Genomic DNA, 16375 nt, shown 5'->3' with positions numbered 1-16375 from the left:
AACAAGATTACAGGTAAACAGAGACATACATAGCCATTATTTACTTCCCAACTTCTAGCAATATAAGTTTAAACTTCAAAGTTTTCATTATTTTACAATGAATGGCTCTAATTACCCTTTGTATCTTCCTTTAATACGTCTTTAGGTCGGATTTGGGCCATCCAGCTTGCAAAATTGCTGAACCCTTTCTGGCCCACTGTCACAGATGCCCATTCCCAAACTGATTTGTAAGCCTAATATTCATGCCACCACAAGGACTTGGTACCACATGACACTTATTAAAAACCTAAAGAAATATAAGATTAACACAACACATTTAATGAATTAAAAGCTGGCTAATTTATAGGACTCCAAAAGTAGATGGACATGGGGAATTATCACCAAGTGGCTGTGTTTCTAATGTGTTTCACAGGGATGAGTTCTTAGCCTGATACTGTTTAACTTTTTTATCCATCACCGATAAAGTTTGCAGAGAACACAAAAATTGGGGAAGTGGCAAATAAAGAAGAGAACAAGTCACTGATACAGAGCAATCTGGATTTCTTAGTAATCTGGCTGCAAGCAAACAATATGTGTTTTAATACAGCTAAATGTATACATCTAGGAACAAAATGTGTAAGCCATACTTACAGGATGGGGGACTTTATCCTGGGAACCAGTGACTCAGAACAAGTTTTGGGGGTTGTGGTGGATAATTAGCTGAACATGAACTACCAGTGTGATGCTGTTGCCAAAAGGGCTAATGTGATCCTTAGATGCATAGAAAGAAGAATCTTAATAAAAGTAAAGAGGTTACTTTACCTCTGCATTTGGCACTGCTTGAATACTGTGTCTTGTTCTCGTGTCCATAATTCAATAAATGTTGATAAATTGGAGAGCCATTGGAATGATCATGGAATCATAGGGTTAAAAGAGACCACAAGGCTCATCTAGTCCAGTGGTTCTCAACCTTTCCAGACTACTGTAGTCCCCTTAGGTGTCTAAAGCCTGAGTTCCACTGCTGGGGCTGAAGAATGTAACTTAGCTTCACTGCGTCAACGTGTACGCATTTCCTGTCAGCGCAGCACAGTGGAGATGGTATGCTAAATGAAAGTTATGAAGTCGACAGGAGTTACACAAGCTACTCTATGTAGCTTGCATAACTCCCGTTGACTGCCGCCAAATTTCGCTGGCAGTGTAGACTAGGCCTGGATGTTTTTCTAAAAAGATAGACTCTAGGAATTATTTTGGGGAACAAAAAAGACAGTTTACAATCTAAGCATAAGACTACAGACAATAGGTGGATGTACACAGACCAGGGAGCACAGGAAAAACAGTGAGACAGTACTGATCAGCATGATAGGTAGTGGTCTCAGCACACTAGCTGCCTTACCATAGTCAAGTCTTTTGTAGGTATCACAGCCAAGAAGAGTTTTATAAAGGGATTTGAAAAAGGACAATGGAGTAGCTTTGCAGATGTTACAAGGAGAAAGCAAAAAAAATGCTTCTTTGAAATAATTATTGTTAGATTTCTATTTTTCAAGCTCACATCTATTTTAAGATAGGGTGCAACAGTGGGTTGCAGTAAGAAGAAGGAAGAGAAGGAAAAGAACAATGAGAAGATGTGTTAATATGCAGATAACTCTTAGGAGCAGTTTCTACAATGTTTCTACAATGTCTAATAAAACAAGATCCTGTTCCTGATGGAGGCTATGAGATGTATAATGTTATTAGATATTAGAACACTATTGCTAAGGTCTCTTTGAGGTACTTCTCCAGATTCTAGATATCTGTAGGCTACTTCCTTCACCCTCCACCTAGAATGTGTATTTTTTATGCCATGGTTCCCAGATAGCATAGTGATGAGCTCTAGTATAAATGACTAGATAGAAATTTCATTGCCTGGCTGAGGGCTAAATATGTTAGATACTATTTTGCTAGGTGATTTGTCCTTTGACTGCACTTTTTGGGAATACTCTCTTCTTTTGGATGATTATTATTATGTGCTGTATTGCTGGTCTCAGGTAACCCAATACCCTGATTTTAGTCATTGTGCAAAATTAAAAATAAATGACTGGAGTTATATAGACAAAGAAATAAGAGTTTATGTTTGTGAGATAGAGCAATAAGGATTGTGGGTAAAGCTCAAAATCTTGGAGAAGGGGCAGAGAGGGAGAAAGAAGAGAGGTGAATATCTAGAAACAGTTTGACTTTTAAAATATCACTGAACCTGATCCCTCTGAAATTTGACACTCTCACAAGAGGAGCCAAGTATATGCACAGGAAACTATGGAAAAAAGGTAATGCAGAGCAAAGTGTTTCACAATATATACCTGGCCCAATTGAAAAGTCACAACCTCCTTTCATAGGAAAAAGTTTGAAAAGGTGCCAGATGCCCATTACTGCATGAAAAAGCAGATGAAAAGGCAAGATTTCAAATGTTCTGAACAGAAAGTGGTCTTAGCTTCTGAGATGGCTCACTGAAAGCATAGAAGCAGAGATACTTTATCAAACTGAGCTGTGATCAAAACAGGCCAGGAAAGAGGTCATGAAAATATGTCAGTTTCAAACCAAAAGGTTTTTCTATTTTTTTAAATAAATGTCATCACTGGAACAGTATAAAAAGAAAAAAGGAGCAGGACTATTGTTTTTCACGAATTGCTCGCTTCTAAAAATGGCCCAATTTGCTGTCATGCTTTGTGATGATTATCAAAACCCTTTAATGGAACTCTTTGAGAGAGGAGATCAGACAGGCATGCTTGTTATTTTTCTTATTATGTTGCAGTTGCACCTAGAGGCCCTGACCAAGATTAGTTCCCTACTGTGCTAGACACTTTACAAACATATAGCTAGTCAGAGAGAAGTCCTGCCCCAAAAAGCATGAAATCTAAAAAGACAAGGCAGACAAAAGGGAGGAGAGGGGAATTATTGTGTCCCTTTTACAGATGTGACTGTCTATCTTTGGTTCTTATATGGAGACCTTCACCATAGTTTCTGAGTGCCATCCAGTCTAGTAATTTAACCACAAGACCATGCATTCAACTTAGTTCACATCAGAAATACATATGCTTGTCAGTAAACTGTTTCCTCATCAATAAGTCCCATTAAATAAAAATATCCACAAGCTCACTGGAACTAGGTGAAAGAGAGAAAAGTACCTTTTAGAGATGTTTGTGCCTTCTTTACACCTTTTGCATTGTGCTTACATACTGGATTGAATGGTGGGCTGCTTGGTAATGATTATTGATCAGTATCCCAAAATATAGTTAATTTATTGATTTCTCAGATGGTGTGTTAGACTATCAGAGGGGAGAAAATGTTAATGTACTCTCAAAACACACATGCTCACACATAGATACAGTCACAAGAACAATGAATGCAAGCCATTAGGCTGAATAGGTTGCTTCATTGTTGGGTAGTTAGACCATCACAGGGGTATATGACCTTGCTGATCCACTGGGAAAACTAGTTTGATGCAGAAGGAGGAATTAAGATCTTGGCCATGAAACAAGGACACCATTAAGCAATACGCTAGTTGAGCCCAGACACAAAAAAGGGTGAGAGTGAGTGCTTTCAGAAAACCCAGGTTCACTGAAATAGGGAGAACATATTGAGGTGGTTGTTATCTGGGAAACAAACTGAGTTCAGACTGGGTCCCAAACGCCCATTCTTTTGGCTTCCCAAAATAATCATAGAATCATAGGGCTGGAAGGGACCTCGAGAGGTCATCTAGTCCAGTCCCCGGCACTCATGGCATTACTAAATAATATCTAGACCATCCCTGACAGGTGTTTGTCTAACCTGCTCTTAAAAATATCCAATGATGAAGTTTCCACAACCTCCTTAGGCAATTTATTCCAGTGATTAACCAACCTGACAGGAAGTTTTACCTAATGTCCAACCTAAATCTCCCTCCCTGCAGTTTAAGCCCATTGTTCTTGTCCTGTCCTCAGAGGCTAAGATCAATTTTTTCTACCTCCTCCTTGCAACAACCTTTTATGTACTTGAAAACTGTTATCATGTCCCCTCTCAATCTTCTCTTCTTCAGGCTAAACAAACCCAATTCTTTCAGTCTTGTCTCATAGGTCATGTTTTCTAGACCTTTAATCATTTTTGTTGCTCTTCTCTGGACTTTCTCCAATTTGTCCACATCTTTCCTTAAATGTGGTGCCCATACCTGGACACAATACTCCAGTTGAGGCCTAATCAGCGAGGAGTAGAGTGGAAGAATTACACTTGTGTCTTACTTACAAAACTCCTGCTAATAGATCCCAGAATCATGTTCGCTTTTTTTGCAACAGCATTACACTGTTGACTCATATTTAGCTTGTGGTTTACTATGACCCCCAGATCTCTTTCCGCAGTACTTCTTCCTAGACAGTTATTTCCCATTTTGTACGTGTGCAACTAATTGTTCCTTCCTAAGTGGAGTACTTTGCATTTGTCCTTATTGAATTTCATCCTATTTACCTCAGACCAATTCTCCAGTTTGTCAAGATGATTCTGAATTATAATCCTATCCTCCAAAGCACTTGCAACCTCTCCCAGCTTGGTATTGCCTGCAAATTTATTAAGTGTACTCCCTATGCCATTATCTAAATCATTGATGAAAATATTGAGCAGAACCAGACCCAGAACTGATCCCTGCAAAACCCCACTCATTATGCCCTTCCAGCATTACTGTAAACCATTGATAACTACTCTCTGGGAACAATTTTCCAACCAGTTTTGCACCCACTTTATGGTAATTCCATCTAGGTTGTATTTCCCTAGTTTGTTTAAGAGAAAGTTATGAGGGACAGTATCAAAAGCCTTACTAAAGTCAAGATATACCACATCTACCGCCTCCCCCCTATCCACTAGGCTTGTTACCCTGTCAAAGAAAGATATTAGGTTGGTTTGACATGATTTGTTCTTGACAAATCCACGCTGACTGTCACTTATTACCTTCTAGATGTTTGTAAATTGATTGCTTAATTATTTGCTCCATTATCTTTCTGGGTACAGTACAGAGTGTAAGTTGGTTCTGTTCTGTTCTACTGTATTTTAGAAGAGAAGCCTATCTAATTAATTTGTGGTGAAGCATAAGATGAGCTGAGACTAAATATGCATGTAGGCTGTGCATTGCTTTAAAATCCTTTTATTATCTAATGCCTTATTCCAACTGTTAAATAAAAATAATTTGTTTTAAGAAGACTGTTGATCACTATATCACAGCTCACAGGTTCACAAAGGAAGGAAATGCAGTAGCCCAAAACTCAGTTGGACTTGCAGGGTGATAAGCACTTGGTACCTACAGGATAATTTTAATTAGATCCCAGTGGCATATATTTACATACAAATGTATATAGATAGATATACAAAATATATATACAAATATGCAGTCGTGGTGTAATCACCTTTGATTGAAGGCACACGCCAACAATTGATCAATGCAGTCTGTGGTTTAGGAGTATTCTTGGATTCCCTGGTGACACCGAGCTCTTACATAGCATCTGCAAGTAATACTTTCTGTTGGCAAGAAAACTCTGTGCTCTCTGATGACCTGGCCTTGGTTATCCATGTCTTCACCTCTTGGGTGGACAACAATGCACTTTGGAAACTCCAACTGATATGGACACAGCAGCACATACCCTTAGTAACACACACTAATGTGAGTGAATGAAACCTGTCTTCTGCTCTTGACACCAGCTTCCCATAGAACACCGAACCGAGTTCAAGGTCTTCGTCCTTAAAGGCCTTAAAGATTGCCTAAACCTCCAAGATTAAGCCATGGTTGACAGATTTGCTCTTCTGGCACAATAGAACTTTTTAGAATAAGGGTAAGTTTGCCTGTATGGAAGATATTTTCTCAGTGGCCAGTCTTTCACTATGGAATGAACTCTCTGAGGAACCAAGAACCATCACAATTCCTTTCCATGTGTGAGGTGCCTTTCCTTTTTTTTTTTGACCTTGTTCTTCTAGCAAATGTGTATATATGTGTGTGTGCTATACATATTTTTAAATTTCTTGCACAACAAAATACTCTACTGAACCGACTTCTTCCCCGAGGATGAAGATTAGAGAACAAATAACATGTGACAGATGTCAATCGTGTTGTTTAAAGCACTACTGGAAAGCCCTCACATACTATGATGGTGACCATAGTATAAGATCTGATATAGAATCTGAGTAAAGCTTGCGTTGCTACTTTTTTCCGTTTTCCCTCTAGGGGAAGAATGCAATGTAAATATTACATTGGCCTGAAAAATGGAGGAAAATTTCAGGAGCCAAATAGTGCGTATCAACAGAATTAAGTATTTAAAAAAATGAAGAATATTGGTTTACCGTACCAGAGTAAGTGACTCTCAAATAATTAAAATTCAAAATGAGGAAAATGCCAGTATGAAGGAATGTATCCGGTCAACTGGCCTCATAATTTGAATTTGGCAAAACTAAGCTTTAAGAACAAATGAAATGTTTCCATGGTCTTTTTTTAATTCCTTAACAATCAAGTTAAAAAAAAATCCTATAGTGTTTGCCACACGCACCCTGGCATTGTGGCATTACAAAAGAACTGGAAAGTGAAATTAAATATAAACAAATATGAAACACACTAATCTATTATTCCAGCTGAGAGAAATTCAAAATGTAAACTAAAACCATAAACTGTGAAAAGTAAGATTTTGAAGTATTTCAGTTTTAGTTATCTAAAGTGTTTTTTAAATCTATGATTTTTATCTTGTCCCTTCATAAATAATTTTTATCATGTAAAATTAATTAGTTCCAAATAGTTATAAAAAATACAAATACACTAGTTAATGAATGCAACTCAGGAACAGTTACAATCAGGTATTATAGAACAAAGTCATCATTTCAATACATTCTAGCAAAAACACCCCAACAGTCCATTTTAACACTAAATTGTGAGGGTTATTTGAAAGAAATTGCATTGAACACTCAGTTAAAGACATTCTCAGTGAGATGTCGTCTTTCTTATCCATACATGGATTTTTTCACAAATACACTTTGACATATTATATAATATATAGAAAAATCACAAAAACCTCTTAGGACTTGATTCAAGAAAGCAAATTTGTTCTTACGAACATGCATATAGCTAAGCATGCATATAAGTGCTTTCGCAAATAAGGAGGGACATAAGAATAGGCTTAATTGTATTTTTTCAGTCAATAATAATAAAGAATACCTAAATGCCTTCTGTTCCCTCCTGAGTCTCTGATGGACATGGATAAATAATTTGCATGGTATCTTTTAAAAACAAAAGATATGTTAATTAGTGCTGCATCACCAGTTCCATCCCCTCCCTTTACTGGGCACAAGAAGTATCCAGAAAATGGAAATCCCTTCCCAACCAAAAAAAAAAAAAAAAAAATTGAGTTTTTGAAAAAATTGTTCAATCCAAATAGGAATGAAACGTCAGAAACACAACATTTTTCATATGAAGTGTTTCCAAGAAAAAATCTGTTTTGGGAGCACCTACATGGAATTTTTTTTGGCTTTGCAGCTGTCCACCTAAAAGAAATTGACTCTAGACTTGTGAAATAGACAACCCTGCTTGTAGAGGGGCAGACAGTTGGGGCACTCAGCCTCCACACCTTTCTGCTACAGTTCCAGGGTCAGAGAAGGAGAGCCTGGTGTGCTCATCCTCACTAGCCCCAGATCTTGGGCAAGGAGAGGAGGGGGGCTGAGAGTCAGGGAGGCAGAGAATCAGCCTGAGCCTCAGCATCCCTCCTAGAAAGTTTTGGTCAATTTGACAAGAGACTCCTGCCCAGGTGCTGATGATGCAGACAGCCCACCTGCTCAGCTTCTTCCCCATCTATGGGGCCACAGCAGAAAGCCAAGGTATTTAGGCCCTGAAACTAGAAGTTAAGCTGAAAGGCTGAGTGCCCAGGATCTCTGCCTCTTCAGCCCCAAAAGAGGGGGTGAGGCAGATGCAGATTCACATAGGTCAGTCTCAGCAGCCTTCTAGGAAAGTGTCAATTTACTGAAGGAAAGCCTCCCCACCCCCACCCCCATTTTTTTTTTTTTTTTCCAAAACTGAAATTTTCTGATAATTTTTTGAAGGGCTCAACTGGGCACACTCTATATCCCTTCAGATTTTCTTACCCGTGTCTGTGGGCCAATTTTTCTAAAGGATTTCAATCTGGTTTATACATTCATTAAATTACAAACACATGTACAGACTGTTCTGAAATTCTGGCCCATAATTTCCAGAAAACAGAACTTTTAAAGACAAGTTAGTCTTTAAAGGGGTTCATCCTACTCCTATTAAGTCAATTGCAAAAATCTCATTGACTTTACTGGGAGCAAATTGAAACCAGAATGTTCAAAGACAAAAGTGCACCCTGTTCCCCTACAACAAATCTCTCTAGTTTTATTAGGTACTGAAAGAATTTAATTTAGAATCATTTCCTCCACTTTGAATCTTCTATCTTTGTGGATTTATTTCTTCTCAGCTAGTTTATTTAAAAAGCAAACATTTATGAATCAAGCCAAATAGGCCCTGAAAGTCACTGTGTACTTAACATAACAGAGATCCATTTTTACACGTCATCCATACTCTTAGAACTATCATAACCTGGACCCCCTATGGTTCTCACATCCTTGACATGCAGACTGTTTTCCAAAGATTTAATATTACCAATGTGCCCTTTATTTTATTAAAGGATCTTTTTTATTTATGTTTTTACGACCTTCTGAAGTTTGTTGAAGCCATGCAGGTTTACCATTCATGTCACATTGCTCCAGACTCAGCAAATATTTTATTGATCAGAAGAAACTGTATCTTGAAGAGAATCAAAGATGTCTTTTGAATGCTTCATTGCTAGTTGTGATCAGCGTTGGAAGTTTATGGTAACAGAGACATTTAGCAAATTCCAGGCAAGAAGGACCCCGCTCTGTGTCATTACTTCTTTTGGGGAAGTCAACTTGGATGGAGCAGTTAGCTGGATTTCTCTAGCATTTTCAGCTGTTTCCAAAGAATAACAACTCATGAAAACATGACAGTCAGATAATAAATTGAATATAACATATAACCCATAAATTACAAGGTAACTTAGCACTAAACAGAACAATGTGGGATGAATGTATTAAATTTATTTTAAAAAAATGTTGACACGTGGATTCTTGTGCTGTAAAAGTGCACAGGGGCTGGAAATGTCCTACTGAGGAGGTGAAAGGATGAGAATGATTCATGTTCTTGATTTTCTTTAGTTTTAGACTTTGCTCTTTCTTTTGTTTTCTCTGTTGTGGTTTCTTTATATCTTGTCCTGGAAGTGGAGCACTATGGTATGGTACAGACAGATTGGAGTGTCTGAAGTAAGAACTTTCTTCCTTGGCAGGTTGATGGTAGTGGAATGGCTGCTGGAAATTAAATAGAATAGCTATTTATTGAAACATACCAAGTAATGAAATAAATGATAAAGGGATAAATTATGTCCCTATTACTCAGCTCAGTTATTAGGCTGTGTGCTGAGGGGATCTGTTGTGCTATGGGGAAAGGAGAAAACAAATCCCCCACGCCCACACTGCTTACTCCCACTTTAAGCTACAACCCATGATTGTTACTGCAGCCCAGGACTTCAGCAGACGTTGCAGCTGGTGCACTCCACCACCATATGGGAGAAATGGCTGGTGGATCCCTCAGTAATGGATCCACCTGCACTGCCCCTCCTCCAGCTGCCTACCCTTAAATCCTATCTTTGACGTGCAAGGAGCCCCTGTGGAGCTGTGCATTGAGGCATGCATGTATTGTGAATCCCTAATGCAATCTTCCCACATAATTTCCCTCACCTCTCAACCTGACATTCTGATGCCAAATTGGCTCTGCTACATCCAGGGCCCACTAGCCTGTGGAGATTAGCTAGAATTTATCTATATGCACCCTGTGTCTTTTATATGTAATGAAATAATGGGCCTGATTGTGGAACCCTCTACTCATGGTGAGCTCTTACCAATGCAAGAAGACTCACTGAGGTTATTGGGACTACTTATGCTAATAAGTGCTCACCAACAGAAGGTTTCTGCATTCAGACTCATTGTAGGAATATATACCTTACATGTAGTGTCCCTGTGTATTGATATGTAGTGCAGAATGTGTAGTAACCAATAAAATTCTGTTGTAACAAATGGAAAGAATATCTGGACACACCAGTTATCCTTGCTTGTTTACTTTTCCCCTTTCTCTCTGCCTGTTTGTTTTGCCTTTCTCAATATGTAAAGTCTTTGGAGCAGGGACAGTTTTGTGTTTGCACAGTACCTGCCAGAAAGAACTAATAATCATCAACCAAATTTCAAACTGATTATATATGGTAATGTACAGGCTATTAAAAATGTAAATTTAAGAATGTTGGATTGCATTAAGAAATGCAAAAATATTGCTTGTGATTTTTCTCTATTTCCATAAGTTTTCATTCTTATGGAGAAAATCTTTCAGTGTTAAAATAGGCTAACTACTAATGGGCCCAATCCTCAGTTCTGCCTTACTTATAGTCCCAAAATACGCACTGAAGTCAAACATGGCCATCTTGAAATCAGTTAGAATTTATGGTATACAAAGAACGCAGGATCACATCCTTAATATTTGTTTTTCATTGTATGAAAATATAATTAAAAATAGATAACCCGTAATGAAACAAAAGATTTAGGAGGAAAATCTGATTCCAAACAGATTTCAGTGTAGCTATGTGCATGTGACTCTTCACTAATTAGAACATAAAATATAGTTGCAATTTTGGCTTAGTAGAAAATTAGCCTGTCCTTTTCCAGAGTCCATTTGATAAAAATAAAATAAAAATAAATATTTGAAATATTAAACTTGAACACTGTGCTATGGCTGATGTCAAGAGGAAGCCCTAATTGAAACTGTAAATTATATTACTGGAGAGATTCAAAAAGTTATTTGTCTCCCTAGACATGGTCTTTTCCTTACAGAGGCCAGGAGTCAATGAGAGTTGTTTTTTTTTTTTCCCAAGATCTACAGATCAATTTTCACAAGAACATGAAAACTTGTGAGTGTCACCAATCTCATTTTTTTTCTCCCCATGTACGCTGTGGAAGCATCACTGTGGAAGCATGTCTGATGAGTTCTGCTACTTATCAGAACTTGCTGGTTGACCCCCAGTCGAATATGTTTCAAAATTTTACAGACGCTCTCTCCTAAATTCTCCGCCATGGCTCAATGATTGCTAATGGGATACAGAACGTTTCCCCTCAATGTCACCAGTTCAAGTCTGTCCTAGGTGGATGGTGACTAGATGTTAGTACAACCAGATGTTTATTCAGTGTCCTGTCTCAAATAAGATTCCTGAATTCAGTCCATTTCCTAATGGACAGATGTTACAAATAAATTGGCATTAACTGACAGCAATTGTTGATAGTCTCAGCAGAAAGAGAAAGACTAAGGTGTGAAATGATCAAGGAAATTAAATGATCATCTTACCCCAGAGATGGTCCCTAGAGAGCCAAATTTTTGAGTGTCTTTAGACAGGCAGTGTGGACAGGCTTAGAATGATGGTACATGAAGACTTTGGTTTTCAGGGGGTTAAATCAGGATTTGATAAATTGTAGATTCTCAACAATAATAACAAAAATTAAAGAATTTTCAAAAGCAATCAGTATTGGCCTCGCTGCTCCCACTGAAGTCAAAGGGCTTTTTATCATAGACTTCATTGGGAACAGGGATAAACCAATACTGAGTACTGTAGAAAATCCCAAACATTTTAAAGAAGCTATATAAAAATACTTATTGAAAGCATATAGTATTACATGTTTCTTCACATTTAAGAAAAAATGCTAATAATCAGAAGATCATTCTAATGAAATTGAATATCTGCAAGCTTTTGAAAGTCTCTCCAATCCAGACAACCACATAAATTCTGCTTTCACAAGTGTATATCCATGCAATTTCCAAAATTCTCCAAATAAAATTAGAGATGAACCTAGACCAAAATCCTGGGCCTGGTTATTTCTAATGAGATGCCAGACCTTTTGCTTCCTTCTCCCTGCTTCCCGTGGGTGCATCAAAAGGCATGGAGCCTTAGCAGAGCTGGCAGCCATGTGGGTGTAGTACTGTGTGAACTCCCCCTGCCTGCCAGGGAGTCCAATACTATGGGCTATATGCAATGTGCACAATCTAGTGGTAAGTAAATATCTTAGGCTATGTTTACACTGGCGGCGGCAAATTCGCTGCCGCCAGATCGATCTTTCATGATCGATTGAGCGGTCAGTGAGACCCGCTCAATCGATGAGGGAGTCGACTGAATAAGTCCACCCCCTCAACTAGCATTGGTTCAGCGCAATGTGAACAGCGCGCAGAAGCAGTCAATGGGAGTTACGCAAACTACTCTGCGTGGTTTGCGTAACTCCCGTCGACTGCTACTGAATTTCCGGGTAAGTGTGAACAAGCCCTTATTCTTACTTAGTTTTCCAAGTTGTGTACATAACCCAGTGAATACACTTTTTGAAAAATATAGAGACACTTTCTACTCTCTACCACAGTGTGTACTGGGTAGTAAAATGTGTCCTGTTAGCAACTAAACCCATGGAATGGGGACTACTGTGGCTCCCTTGCATTCTCCTTCTACTTCTATACGTTACAGAGTCTCCACAGAGATAGCCCAGTTGAGGAAGCAGGGATTCTGTGGCTCTAGAGCTGGGGTCAGGGAGGAGTCAGGAAGCTGTTGCTCCCTCTGGTGTGCTCCCCACACTCTCCATGTTTGCAGCTCTTAATCTATGATAGACCTCCCTGCCTGAGGGGAATGATGTGTGGGGGATGAAGGTGCAGCCACTGGTCAGAATTACACATCAGCATGAGCCCTGAAGTATCCAGGCTTATTATGGGGGAGAGAGAAGCCAAAGCAGCTAAAAGTGTAACAAAGGTGTGACACACAGGAATGCTGGCTGCCTGGCTTTGGTCATGTGCTAGGGTTATAAATTATCATAAACCTCAGTCACGTGGGGTTGTTACAATCTTGGTGTAGACCTTTGTGTTGCCTTTGCTATCGGCCTTTCATTTTCTGTTTAGAATTTAAGATTATCTCCCACTTGCTATGAAAATGACAGTTTGGCATTTTTGTTGTAGAATTTCTTCTGTTTTAGTTTCTTAACTTAAAGGTTAATTGTCCTTGGCTCTAGTACAGATCCAATTATGAAGATATCGTCTTGCCCCCCCACCCTCCCACTTGGCTAATCTAATAATGTTAAATGTAGAACCTTTGAATCTACCACAGTTTTGCTTAAATCAAGTTTTCTGCTCTATTCACTGACATCTCTGGTGCATAGTAAGGGCTTGATGTGGAATGCCTGAACTGACATCTCAAAGAAAATTTCCTAAGTGAACCACTTGTGAGTTGTAGGCCATCTGTTAGTAATTCAGCTGGAATCTCATGATGAGCAAAGTAATTTACATGTCATCACAACATTGATGAGTAAACCTGAATAGTAGTCCACAAAGAACTTTGTAAGTGTTGCTGTTTAATTCAAATAGATCTTTTACAATCTTAGACCAAGGGTGATTGGGAATTTCATGTAGTTTGTGTTTCTTTTCCATTTTATTTCCTGTATTTTTTTCAGATTTTACACTAGGCATCATTCAAACTTAACAACAATAGACTGTCTTTTACTTTGTTCTGACATTTCTTAATATCCAGATGGGTACAGTGGATTATAGTTAGCATTTCCAACCTTGGACTGTGATATGTCACAATATCATTTGTACAGTATCTCAATGTACGTAGCAACTTCATTCCAGTGGTGCCAATATGTTTTTATGCTTGGAGGAAATTTAGTTTTTGTATTGGATTAGGATCTAGAATTACTATATAAATATATTAGTATCATTATTTTTATTTAATATGCATAATATTTAATTTAATAGCACTTGGGTCAGAGCCCCACTATGCTAGCTTCATACACAAATAGTAAATGACATTCCCTTCCCCAAAGAGTTGACAATCTAAAAGCTGCTGTCACTGTAGCCAACCCCAGCAATTTTATCAGTATTCTCATGGTAACTGATGTTCCACTTAAAGCCCTCACTTCTAGGGCTTCTGTTATTACATGAGAATCCCAGCATTAATTTTTTTTAAAGTAAGTTTTTAGCCCTGGTGATTGTGCAGAAAAGCTTGCAAATGTAAACAAACACTAAAGTCTCAAAAAGTAGAGGCAAATAAAAACAACCCAGAGTCTATTACTTTTTAAAAGAGTCATGATTTTTAAAGTGTGTTGGTTTTTTATTTGTTTTTTAGTCTGACTCATGAATGCTGGTTCATTTTGTTTCCTTTTTTACCTTGTTTTAGAAATAGGCAGTGCTCAAGTTATATTTACACCAAGATCTTCTTCCTGAAGCGTTTCTATAAATAGCCAGGAATTTTGGACATCTGAGTTCATTTCCCTACTCTGCACCAAATTTCCTGTATGACCTTCTGCAAGTGACTTAGCCTACCTGTATCTCAGTACTAGAAATAGTACTGCTCTACTGCTCAACTGCTCTGTTGTGAGGATAAATAAAGATTGTGAAATGTTCAATATTACAGAAATGGGGACCATATAAGTACCTTAAATAATTTTCACTGTTTGTAGGTACTCTGTAATAAGCTCCTTGCTGGTGCTATATATAACATTTATTAAGTAGTTTTGCAATTTTCATATCATTTTCCGAAATCTAAGTGGTCCTTCAGACAATGATTTCCAAACTCGTCTAGTTTGTTTCTACTTCAACTGATTGCTGTCCATAAACATATTCATGAAACCAGTCACAACCGAAAACAATTGCCACCATATCTTTGTCAATTTGAGCTCAGTTCTCTTGCATTTTAGTTAGTGCTACAGAAGCATACACCTCAGGGCTGTCATTTGCACAAGGACAGTTCACAATTCATGTGATTTTATAGTGACTCAGATCTTGGCTTTTTGTTAATCTTAAAGTACTTCAATACCAGTGCTTCTGCGACAACTTTTTTAATTCCCCAAATCATTTCTCTTTTTACTCATTTCTGTTCCATTCTGTAGTATTTTCATGGAACATTCCACATGAAGCATTTCATTGTGATTAGTTAGGGATTAGATATGTTAACTTGCTCATGAGTCTCTGTAAAACCTGCTTTCTTAGAATATAGAAGATTAAGGTTGGAAGGGACCTCAGAAGGTCATCTAGTCCAACCCTCTACTCAACGCAGGACCAACCACAACTAAACCATTCCAGCCAGGGCTTTGTTTGTGTTTGATTAGTATGTTCCTAAATTATTCATATAATTCAGTTTTGAACTGGTATTTGCTCCTGTTTAATTTAAGGTTTTCTTTGGCATGCTGCGCTGCTCATCATTTTACCCCCAAATAGAGCAGATCAACAATGATTTCCACCCTATCCAGTGCTCAAAGACCTGGAATGTCTTTGATACACATCACATGTTGCTGTTATAATGTTCATACTGTTGTTATGTTGTTGCTGTTACAATGTTCATATAAAGTATATACTTCAACAAAAAAACTTCAAAAACAGATTTCCGTGAGAAACTGCAGAGTTGGAATTTATATGCAAACTTGACACAATCAGAGTGGGTCTGAATAGGGACTTGGAATGGTTATCTCATTACAAGAAGTAATTGTCACTGTTCACACATTCTCTCCTTCTGATCAACGGTTGTGAATAGGCCTCATCTACTCTAACTGAATTGACTTTGTTAGCACTTGCCCTCCCCATTGTTATGTTTCTCACCCTTGCATGTATATATACACCTCCTATCTGTGGTTTCCACTTCATGCATCTGACAAAGTGGGTTGCAGCCCATGAAAGCTTATATCTGCAGAAATTTGTTAGTCTTTAAGGTGCTACAGGACTCTCGTTGTTTTTGCTGTATACAGACTAACTCGGCTACCCCTCTGTAACTGTTATAATGTTGAGGATCCTGCCTTCTGCAGGTATCCCAAAATCCATGCATCCAGTTCTTCAGGGAAAGAAAATGCCCATTTTAATGGTTTTGAAGAGAACTCTAAAATTGAAACTCTAAAGTTTACTAGACCATACATGGATTGTTCCTGCTTTAGGGATAACATGTGATTCAAGACTTTCAAATCTGTCCGGCAAAATGAAGGCCAGGGTAAATGTCACACTATATCAGAAAATAACTGAAAACCATATGCAGGACTTGTTGCATGATTGCAGTAGTCCTTACTTAAATATATTCTATGCATCTTTTTTTCTTGAAAATAATTTATAGATATTTAAAGGGAATGCACAAATACATTCCAAATGAAGTTCTGTCCAGGAATGATTTTATTTTGTAATCAGAGGGAATTTGGATAGAGTGAGATAGGAGATTCATGAATAAATCACTGACATTAAAATTAATACAGTATTTATTATCAGTTAGAAGTGGGCTTTAAATTTTAATTA

General features: G+C 38.0%; 1 protein-coding gene across 1 annotated transcript in view; it reads left to right on the top strand.

Annotated features, from left to right (window-relative positions):
- SNTG2 (syntrophin gamma 2) overlaps window positions 1-16375 on the top strand; it is a 429181-nt gene that overhangs the window by 282290 nt on the left and 130516 nt on the right. The gene's annotated exons all lie outside the window — the stretch shown is intronic.

Source organism: Emydura macquarii, unplaced genomic scaffold, assembly GCF_026122565.2.
Source record: "Emydura macquarii macquarii isolate MOO-44397 ecotype Brisbane River unplaced genomic scaffold, CSIRO-AGI_Emac_v2 contig_1027, whole genome shotgun sequence".
Classification (NCBI taxonomy): Eukaryota; Metazoa; Chordata; order Testudines; family Chelidae; genus Emydura; species Emydura macquarii.
The sequence above is the reverse complement of the archived record's forward strand: the minus strand, read 5'-3'. Positions and strand labels throughout refer to the sequence as shown.